The 11,766-nt window shown below is 38.4% G+C and overlaps 1 long non-coding RNA gene across 1 annotated transcript in view; it reads right to left on the bottom strand.

Annotated features, from left to right (window-relative positions):
* Positions 1–260: 260 nt before the first annotated feature.
* The window catches only part of LOC105501269, a 31,772-nt gene continuing 20,266 nt past the window's right edge, over positions 261–11,766 (bottom strand). The window contains exon 3 of the long non-coding RNA XR_001000162.1: positions 261–416. This is a non-coding gene — a long non-coding RNA (uncharacterized LOC105501269). The remainder of the gene's footprint in view (positions 417–11,766) is intronic.

The following is an 11,766-nucleotide window of genomic DNA, read 5'->3' as shown; positions in this document are numbered from 1 at the left end:
AAAAACTAGCCGGGCGAGGTGGCGGGCGCCTGTGGTCCCAGCTACTTGGGAGGCTGAGGCAGGAGAATGGCCTAAACCCGGAAGGTGGAGCTTGCAGTGAGCTGAGATCCGGCCACTGCACTCCAGTCTGGGCAACAGAGCGAGACTCCGCCTCAAAAGAAAAAAAAAAAAAAAAATCTCAGATACCATAAGCAATACATGATCATCTGACATACAGTCTGAAAGATAGTTCCTGTATCAATCTGTGTAGGAAACATTAGCAAAGTTTAACTTTTCTTACTTTTTAGTTAAAACATATATAATTATTTACATAGTGTGGAAATAGGAATTAAAAGTTTGGCTACACTCTTGCCTAGGACAATGGATTGTCCTTCACATCTCCTGGGTCCATCCCATTTACTTTGGAGATTATTTCTCTAGTTAAAAGAAATAAGAAAAAAAGAAAACACTGAATATCTTAGAGCAGGAGAGAGACATTAAAGCAATATTTTTGGTAAATAATTTTAGCAATGCTATTCAAGATGCATTGAACACTAGAGATTGAAAGTAAAAATAAGAAAAGAGTTAGGAAGTGAGCGCAATAATTTTTAAAGAGGTGATGTGAATGAAAATTAGTACTGAAATGAGAATGAGAAACAAGGAACAAGAGCAACAGACCTCATAGACAAGTGTACAGAATTTACAACACTTACCATTTAGGTTTTAGAAGTGTGGGTGGGCCTGGCTGGGCGCGGTGGCTCATGTCTGTAATCCCAGCACTTTGGGAGGCCGAGGCGGGGGATCACGAGGTCGAGAGATCGAGATCATCCTGGCCAACGTGGTGAAACCCCATCTCCACTAAAAATACAAAAATTAGCCAACCATGGTGGCGCACTCCTGTAGTCCCAGCTGCTCGGGAGGCCGAGGCAGGAGAATCGCTTGAACCCAGGAGACAGAGGTTGCAGTGAGCTGAGATCGCACCACTGCACTCCAGCCTGGCAACAGGGCAAGACTCTGTCTCAAAAAAAAAAAGAAAGTGTGGGCCTCGGGTGTTTGATTAACTGATATGTGTTCTGTGGTTACATCATATACCAACTTATCAAACTGTCTGTACGTCCCCTGGGAAGGTAGGGTGCTAAAGTGCCACAACACCCAAGTAAGCATGCTAGAGAAATTAAAGCAGTGCACATAAACATATGGGATTCAGCTGCCTAATTAAAATCCTAGTGAGCCAACAGCAGCTTCAACTGTTAAGAGTTCAGTGACTGCCAGAAGTAAGCATCAAATTAGATACTCAAAGTGGAATATCTCAAAATTAGCAAATTTTTAAACACCAGTTAAAACCACCTCAGATAGAATATCCAAAAGTTATATCAAGTTTTAGATGTATAGAACGTTTTGGTGCAAATAAAACAAAGTTCTCAAACAGTGAACTAGATCATTCTCCTTGTTCACAGACCACAGCAGTAAATAAGACAGGACAGAATGAGGAAGAATACCGTTTCACACTGTTCCAAAAATGTCTGTCTGTATTGTGAAGCCCTTTTTTTTACACTTACTTATTTTACTGTTGTTAATTTTTTTCAAATTAGTATATACTTCAGGTAAAATATTTAATAAAAGTCTTCTAATAAAAACTCTCCTGCCCTACAAATACTCAGCTTCCCATTCTTATCCCTATAATCATATTTAGGTAATTTACCAATTACATGGGTTTTAATTCATTTTTTTTTCAAATTTTGGGGTGATTCCTTGATTGTCTCCCAACAATCAATGTTGCTTTGAGAAATCCAATGACAATGCTGAGTTTTTCTTCATTGAAAGTAATCTATATTTTCTCTTTGGAAACTTTCTCTCTTTTCCCCTAGCATATTGCAATGTAATGATTATATGCCTTTTTCATTCATTTTATACGCATTCAAGGTGCCCTTTTGCTCTAGAAATCTGCCATAGTTAGCTCTTAATATTGTTTTATAAAGTCCTCCTCTCCATTTGCTTTATCTCTTCCTAGAACACCTTTTAGTTGTCTGCTTCTTTAAGTCTCTTATCTTCTCTCCTATTTTCCATATCTTAAAACTTTTCATTATACCATCTAAAGATCTTCTTTTGCTTTTTGCAGGCATTGTAGTTTTGCTTTTCAAGAGATCTTTCTTGTTCTCTTTTATCTTTTCATTTTATCTTGTTCTTGTTTTACAGGCATAACAGCCTTCTCCTCTCTCTAAGAGATAAGAGAGTTTTGTTTTACCTTTTAAGATTCTCTGTGCTATCCCTGATTCCTCCACATTTATGTGTTTGTTTATTTCTGTCTCTTAAGAAAATTGTCTACACTTCTTTACTGTTTCTTAGCCACCTGTTCATATTGACATAAGGCAAACACACACATAAAATGATTGAAAGTCCTGTTTATATGAACAGTGTTTTAATCAATAGATTTCACTTTGTGATGGGTATGCAAGGAGATGCCCAGTGGGGATAGTCTGGGAGAAACTCTACGGCCAGCATGTGGAAGCCTGAGACAGTTTGAGTTCTTCAGAGTAGAAACCTCCTATCTGCCACCCGAGGGTAGGCACCTACTGTTAGTATTATACAATCAGTCTGTTTTAGGTCCTACATCTCATCTCTACTCTTTTTTAAAAAAAAAAAAAAAAACTGGTATCTCTGAACCTGAAGTCTCATAAAGTTCTGTGGGATCAAATCAAATTTTTATAATTCTGTAGTCTTCTTCTGAAAATGCTCAGTGGTAGAATTCTACCACATAGCTGTATCAGTCATCTCTACTTCAACTACTTTCTGATTCCCAGATTTTGCTGAGATCTTTCTGGCATCCAACAATAACTAAAAAGGTTGTTAAGATCACCCTCTCACTGAAGGTGACTAAAACTGTCAGAGCAATTTTTTTTTTTTTTTTTTTTTTTTTTGAGACAGACTCTTTCTCTTGTCGCCCAGGCTGGAGTGTAGTGGTGTGATCTCGGCTCACTGCAACCTCTGCCTCCCGGGTTCAAGCAATTCTCCTGCCTCAGCCTCCTGAGTAGCTGGGATTACAGGCACCCGCCACCACACCCGGCTAATTTTTGTATTTTTACTAGAGACAGGATTTCACCATGTTGACCAGGCTGGTCTCGAACTCCTGACCTCAGGTGATCCTCCCGCCTCAGCATCCCAAAGTGCTGGGATTACAGACATAAGCCACCGCATCCGGCCATTTGTCAATATTTTTTAAAGCATCCAAAAGATCCCAAGATATGAAGCGATTACCAGGCCAAAACTGAAGGAAAAATAGGGACTTGGAGGGAAAAGCCAGCACAGAAGCCTGATGGCATTTGGCAGCCCAGGAGAATAAAATCAAAGCCCAAAGCTCACACACTGTGGAGATTCTACTAGGAAAAGCGCTCCTCAGTAAGCTGGAGTTCCAAAGGTCTGTAACTTCAGAAAACAGTGAAGCATTATCACCCAAGTGGAACAAGAAACCTGGAGCCATGAACATGGTTAAGGTGATCCCAGACTGGTACTTGCTGCTGCCTGACAGAAGCAATGTAAAACTTCTCTGGAGGTGGTACCTTAATTTTACACCTCAATTTATATTCGTACTTTTAATATAAACAATCCACAGTAAAAGGACACAAGAAAAAATAAAGGTCCATGAGAGGGAAACAGTAGAAACCACAAGCATAAGAACCAAGTTCAAAACCTTCCAATATTATCAGACACAGAGATAAAAAAATTCAATATGTTTAAAAACATAAAAAACAAGCTTGCAAATATCTTCAGGAAAGAGGAAAACACACAAAGTGACATAACAAAAATTTGAAAGAAACAAACAACTTCTAAAAATAAAAAATAAAATGGAAAACTCAACAAACCAATTTAATAGCAGATTAGACACGACTGAAGAGAGAATTCATCAGAAGTAACAATCAAGAAATGCACAATATAAAGACAGACTAAACATACTACAGCATTTGAGAGACGTGGAGAATCAAGTGAGCTTGTCTGACTTTATTGATTTAATTGAAGTTTCATAAGGAGAAAAAAGAGAAAGATGTAGAAGCAATATCCAAGTAACAGCTTCCCAGTACTAATGAAAGATTTCAAGCTATATTCAAGCCAAATGAATCCTAAATAGGATAAATTTTTAAAAATTCAAACCAATACACATCATGATGAAACTGTGCAGCCTGGGTAACATAGCAAGACTATTTCTCAAAAAAAAAAAAAAATTAAACTTAGCCAGGTGAGCATGGTGGCACACACTGTAGTCCCGTTGACTTGGGAGGCTGAAATGGGAGGATCACTTGAGCCTAGGAGTTTGAGGCTGCAGTGAGCCATTACTGTGCCACTGCACTCCAGCCTGAACAATAGAGAAAAACCCCAACACTTAAAAAAAAAGGAAAAAGAAACTGTAAAACCTCCAACTACAACAATAAAAAAGCATAAGTGCACTCATAGATAAAAAGGAGATTAACTACAAATGAGTAATAGACTGACCATTAACTTCTCAACAGCAACACTGGAAGCCAGAAAACAGTGGGATACATTTCTTAATAGACTATGTTTTAGGGTAACTTTATTTTCACAGCAAGGTCAAAAGTACAGGGGACTCCCATATACCCCCTGCCCCAACACATGATAGCAGCCTTTCCACTATGAGCAACCCATACCAGAGTGGTACATTTTTTTACACTTGGTGAACCTACATCGACACATCAGTATCGCCCAGATTCCATAGTTTACAGTGGAGTTCACTTTCGGTGTTGTGCTTTCTATGGGTTTAGACAAATGCATAATGACATGTAGCCACTATTACCGTAGCAGATAGAATGGTTTTACAGTCCTAACAGTCCTCTGTGCCCCACTCTTATTTTGTACAAATCATTCCATCTCCCTGAAAGTCACTGTCTGCTCTCCCAACCATATCTGGTCTATTTCCCTGTAACAAATAAAATCCAAATTGTGCTATAAAGCTTTCCCATATCTCCCTCCTCTGAAGTCCTGTGCAGTTACAGAGTGTGAATATAAAGTAACAATCACTTCTTTAAATGAAGAAGAAATCAGAATGTATTAAATACTATCTTTAATATGCTAAAATATTTAACAACTAGAATTTTACATCAAGTAATCTTTCAAAGATAAAGGCAAATAAAGATATTTCCAGAAAAGCAAATATAGCAGCATTTTACTACAAATAGACCTTCAAGTAAAGGAAATTCTAAAGGGTATATTTAAGGCAAAGGGAAAGTACTCCCAGACAGAATGCTAAAGAAGACAGAAAAAAATAAAGAGCAAAATAAAGTGATAAGTACATAAATCTAAATAAACATTATCTGTATAATATAGCAATAGTAATACCCTATGTTTCGTCAATTCATGCCAAAAATATCATGTAAGACGAAAGTGAGGTATATGAGGTTAAGGTATCCCCAGGACCTTGTATTATCCAAAAAAAGGATAAAGGTATTGATTTATTTTAGGCTTCGATAAATACTTATGTTGGAATTTCCAGGGAAACCACTAAAAAATAGAAATAGAGTATACAATATCCAAATACAGTTAAGGTAAAAAGCAATAAGAAAAAGATAACTAGAAAATGTATTTAAAAGGCCGGGCGTGGTGGCTCATGTCTGTAATCCCAGCACTGTGGGAGGTCTAGGTGGGCGGATCACCTGAGGTCGGGAGTTCGAGACCAGCCTGACCAACATAGAGAAACCCTATCTCTACGAAAAATACAAAATTAGCCAGGCGTGGTGAAACACACCTGTAACCCCAGCTACTCGGGAGGCTGACACAGGAGAATCACTTGAACCCGGGAGGTGAAGGTTGTGGTGAGCCGAGATAGCACCACTGCACTCCAGCCTAGGCAACAAGAGTGAAACTCCATCTCAAAAAGAAAAAAAAAAGAAAATGTATTTAAAAACTAAGACGTAAACTTCTAAATTTTGCATAGGTCAAAGAAGAAATCACAATGGAAATTATAAAATGTCTTGAACTACAGTATAATTGACTATATATATATATATAGAGAGAGAGAGAGAGAGAGAGACAGAACACCTTCCATCTTGGAAGGGTCAGCAGGTCACCCTTAGAAGGATAAATCATTATGCCAGATTGATAATGTGGAAATTCTCCCAAAAGATAATGGCTTTTATTTCCTTCTCTTTGACATTGTGACTATAAAGAGTTTTTATTCTTTACTTTCATTTTAGAGAAGTATCTAGAGGAAAGGGAGATGAACATGTTTCAATCAGCCACATGTTTCACTAGGTCATTTTAAACCTCTATAAAAAATAGCACAATCTGATGCATTGTTTCTTTTTTTCTTTCTTTCAGAATTTTAAAATTTACCATTAAAACAAACCTACAATTTCTACCTATATTTACTTTATTTCAAGCATAGGACAGAATCATTCACAAACCATCTATATTTCTGAGAATTTTTCCTGTTTTCAGAGACTTTCTGAGATAAACTTCCACCTCTTTTCATTACAGGACTATGTTTATATTTAAAACATTTTTGGTGGGATGTGGTGGCTCACACCTGTCATCCCAGCACTTTAGGAGGCTAAGGCAGGAGGATTGCTTGAGCCCAGGATTTCAAGATCAGCCTGCACAACATAGCAAAACTCTTTCCCTAAATTCAAGATAAAAAAGAAATTAGCCACTCATGGTGGTGCACATCTGTAGGCCCAGCTGCTTGGGAGGCTGAGGTGAAAGGATGACTTGGGCCCAAGAGGTTGAGGCTTTAGTGAGCCATGGTCACACCACTGTACTCAAGCCTGGACAATAGAGTGAGACCCTGTTTCATAAATAAATAAATAAATAAATAATTTTTACAAGCATTCTTTTTTTTTTTTTTTGAGATGGAGTTTCGCTCTTGTTGCCCAGGCTGGTGTACAATGGTGTGATCTTGGCTCACCGCAACCTCCGCCTCCCAGGTTCAAGCCATTCTCCTGCCTCAGCCTCCTGAGTAGCTGGGATTACAGGCATGCACCACCAAGCCCAGCTAATTTTGTATTTTTTGTAGAGATGGGGTTTCTCTATGGTCAGGCTGGTCTCGAACTCGACCTCAGGTGATCCCCCCACCTCGGCCTCCCAAAGTGCTAGGATTACAGGTGTGAGCCACCATGCCCAGCCTACAGGCATTCTTAATACACACTCAAACACATTCCTCACATTAACTCAGGTAATTAACCAGCTTCCTTACAATGAAAACCAGCTGTTGTCTGCCTTCTGATCTCTATTTTTTCTGCTTAATCTAATTGAAGTAAAGGAATATTTAGTGTGGCTTAGAATGAAGATGCACAGAAAATGATTACAGAATTCCAAAATTTAAGCATTGTGTGGGTGTAGGTGTGCAGGAGCTATGTGTTGACTCCTTTTGTATTAAAGGTAGGAAATTCTAAGCTAGGTATATTACTTGAAACAGAAAGTTAGTTTAACAATAATAATAAAAGCAAACAAAAACAATCTCAAACTGGACTTATTCTCAAACGTGTTGACAAACCACATAAGCTACCCACATAAGCTACAAAGTATATTTTGCTTTCCTGAATATATATGAGTTAATCAGGATACCAAATAATGGGCTCATTTGGTTTATTAATAGAATGTATGTTAAATAGGCCGGGCGCAGTGGCTCACACCTGTAATCCCAGGACTTTGGGAGGCCGAGGCAGTGGATCACATGAAGTCAGGAATTCGAAACCAGCCTGACCAATGTGGTGAAACCCCATCTCTACTAAAACTACAAAAATTAGCCAAGCGTGGTGGCACATGCCTGTAATCCCAGCTACTCAGGAGGCTGAGGCAGGAGAATCGCTTGAACCTGGAAGGCGGAGGTTGCAGTGAGCCGAGATCATGCCACTGCACTCCAGCCTGGGCAACAAGAGCGAAACTCTGTCTCAAAAAAACAAAAAATAAAATAAAAATAAGATAAAAAGAATGTATATTAAATACTTTTTAAATGGAAAGTTATCTACGATGAGAAAATAATATTTTATTCATATATTTAAAATATTTTAGAATTCTATTTCAAAGAAACAGACAACCTGCTGGATAATAATTTAAAGTTTGTTCACCTTACATAACAGCACTCTGTTCTCAGTAAATGTGCAGTTTACTACATTCTCACTTGTTTAAAAAAATCTGTTTTAGTAAAGCAATTTGTAAAAATAACAAAATTCAACTGTTAAGAGAAAGCAGATTGCCCTCTAAACTTAACCATTTTGGAAAAACATAGTAGAAGAGTAAAACCAGACTAATTGTTTATTATGAAGACACACATTAGGTCAAATTCCACATCAACAAATTTCAAGTCTTCAAATTGATTCCCAGTATGTCTCACTGTTCTCACCTCTACCTCTATTCTATTGACTTAGCTCAGCTGGGCTTTTTGCTTTGTTTGCCTTTTTTAAAAAAAATACATTGGTTTTATTCTGCTAATAAGATATAACTACTAATTACTTTGGTTATAGAAAGACATCTCCCATAAAGAAACAGGAAAAAATGGCTTCTAAAAGCTAATAGAACATGCATTTTTAATATATACTGAAATGTTTAACAGACTTAATTTTTCGGGAGTGATCCATGTCTCTTTGGATACCAATTCAGTAATTTTCCCTTTGTACATAATGTGCCACTTTAAAATGTGCCGGTAGATCACTAACCCAGTGAATCTCACTCCATAACTTACGGGACATTGTTATTATATTGTAGGCATCTTTAGAAACTAGTGGTTCTCTGTTAAAGTGTATGTCCTCCTCAATTAAGGATGGAAAGGGAACAAAGTCCAGTTGAAAGTGTACAGGGAAGCTGGGCAGAATGTAATTTAATTATCAGAGTCGGAATTTGTCCAGGACTCTACCTGCCATAAGGAAAGTCTCCTGGGATCTTCAGTGACCACTAGTGGTCAGGATTCCAGCTTTACAGCCATCCAATTAAATTGCCAAGCACATCTTCTGCTATACCATTAAGAGACAGGGCTGGGGAATCCACTCTGCTAATGAAGTATCTGGGGCCTTGTGTCAGTTTCCCAGAGGATTTTTCAGAGTACGTGGATAGGTGTAAAAGGCCACGTAAACATACACCTAAGAAGTACTTCCATCATGTATAATGAGCAAGAGAGACTTTGACCATCTCTTCTCCAGCTGATTAGTGTTGGACAATCTCTACAGCACAAATTAGAATACAATTGAAAAATGATGAACTCTGGGCAGTCTCCAGTAGCCTCCTGCACTCAGTTGCTTCATTATAGTCACGCGTAAAATGTACACTTTGTACACGAAGTCCCTCATGCCCTCTGGAGGAATTCACCCTTGCACTTTATAGCAAGTCTTATTTCAGGACCTCAATCTACTCTTCAAGATGAAACTGCAGGGTAAAGGTCCACATTTTCCCATATTTTTCCCATATTTTTAGATTAAAATATGACTCTGCCTTCTTCAATTTCCCCCCTTTGGAAGAAAGACAATGATACCTGTCATCTCAACAAAATCTCAAGAATGACCACAAAATATTTTTTTCCAAAGTGAAAAATAGGAAAACCTCTTCAAATTCCCTAACTCAGTGTTTTCTAGACATTATTCCATTAACCAGGAACACCAGAATCACTTTTAAGGTTTATTAAAAATAGAGATTCCCAGGTCCCACTCCAAATCTACTGAATCAGAATGACCAAGTATTGGAGCTGGGTATTTGAATACTCCACAAGCCCACAAGGTCAGTCTGCTTGTTTGGGAACCAAGACTGACTTCCTTTGGAGGCAAAATAACAAAAGCCCATTGTGTGATTCTGAAAAGAAAACTTTATCTATATATCAAACATAATGCACACAATATCTTTTTCCCTTTTCTGTGTTTATTTTCTTTCTTTTATGCATAGCTTCTATTTTAGATCCCATCATCTCAGTTACCAAGTTTAATTTCTTTCTTCCCAGGAAGCATTGTGTAAAATTACTCTGGGATCTTATTAAAATTGATGCTAATTAACCCGACTATATTTATTTTCACACTCCGATAATATGAGTAATCCATGAGAGACACTGAACTTTAGACACAAGGGAAGTTAAAATGCCTATGACGCAAATGGAGGCATTAGAAAAAGATTATTGGACAATTTAAAACTAAACAAATGCTACTCTTTCCTGTTACTGTGGTTGATGTTCCAACATAATTGTTTATTTTTAGTTAGTGGAAAGGAGATGTTTGAAGACATTGCAGAAATCTAGTACCATGGCAGCCAGAGTGGAAGGAAGATGGCCAAAACTTGCCTGTGCTACTGAAATTTTACTCATCTGTAAACTCAGATGGTCATAGCACAGGACTTCTCTCAACTCCTTACTTGCTCAAAACTGCCAGCAGTCTGTGAATATTAAGAAATTTAAGGCTGAGCACAGTGGCTCACGTCTGTAATCCCAGCACTTTGGAAGGCCGAGGCGGGTGGATCACTTGAGAGCAGGAGTTCAAGACCAGCCTTGCCAACATGGTGAAACCCTGTCTCCACTAAAAATACAAAAATTAGCCGAGTGTGTTGGCGCACGCCTGTGATCCCAGCTACTCCGGAGGCTGAGTCAGGCGAATCACTTGAGCCTAGGAGGCAGAGGTTGCAGTGAGCCAAAAAAGTACTACTGCACTTCAGCCTGGATGAAAGAGTGAGATTCTGTCTCAAAAAATAAATAAAAAGAAATTTGGCAGCCAGGCGCAGTGGCTCACACCTGTAGTCCCAGCACTTTGGGAGGCCGAGGCGGGTGGATCACATGAGGTCAGGAGTTCAAGACCAACCTGGCCAACATGGTGAAACCCCATCTCTACTAAAAATACAAAAAAAAAAGAAAACAATAGCTGAGCATGGTGGCAGGCACCTGTAATCCAGCTACTCAGGAGACTGAGGTAGGAGAATCGCTTGAACCCGGGAGACGGAGGTTGCAGTGAGCCAAGATCACGCCATTGCACTCCAGCGTGGGTGACAAGAGCGAGACTCCATCTCTAAATAAATAAATAAATAAATAAATAAATAAATAAATAAATAAATAAATAAACCAACCAACCAACCAATAAATAAATAGAAAAGAAATTTAGCAAGAACAAGAACATGCAAATTAGCAGTCACCTGCTACCCTTACATCTGGAAGAATTATGTGGCTTTTAAAAAGAAACGCAGGAAATATTTGTAGGCCAAATAGGGTGACCAGTTGTCTAGGTTTATTCAGTAGTGACAGATTCCCCAGGACACAGGATATTTTCAGCATGAAAACCTGGACAGTCCCGGGCAAACCACCATGGTTGATTATCATAAAGCCAAACACTGAGTTCATGAGATTAAATCATTTTTTTATCCTGTAAATATAATTAACACACTGAGAGGTGAAGCTGGAGTTCCCTAGATTTTGAAAAAGTGGCTGGAACCTGACATGCTACTTCTAATATTCTGAAGTATCCCAACCATGATTAGAGTATAAAATAGCATCTGAGAGTAAAAGGACCTGATTTTTTCAGATCAAGTATGACCTGATTAAAGGGCAACAAAGCACTTGAGAAGGAAATATAAGTAAACATCTTTATTAAAGAGGGGCCTGGGGATTGTATCATACACAGAACTAAATTATACATGGTACTTCAAACTGAAGAGCCCATTAGGAAGCAAATCATTTAAAAAGAATCTAGAACCTCCCAAACAGATATTATACAATGACCTACAAACAAAACACCAGCTGACTTCTCTCAGAGTAAACATGGATGGGCTTAGCAATCATACCTAATTACCTGAACTCCCCAGCTCATATTTCTGGCCCTGAGA

Source organism: Colobus angolensis, unplaced genomic scaffold, assembly GCF_000951035.1.
Source record: "Colobus angolensis palliatus isolate OR3802 unplaced genomic scaffold, Cang.pa_1.0 Scaffold70, whole genome shotgun sequence".
NCBI classification, from domain to species: Eukaryota; Metazoa; Chordata; class Mammalia; order Primates; family Cercopithecidae; genus Colobus; species Colobus angolensis.
The sequence above is the reverse complement of the archived record's forward strand: the minus strand, read 5'-3'. Positions and strand labels throughout refer to the sequence as shown.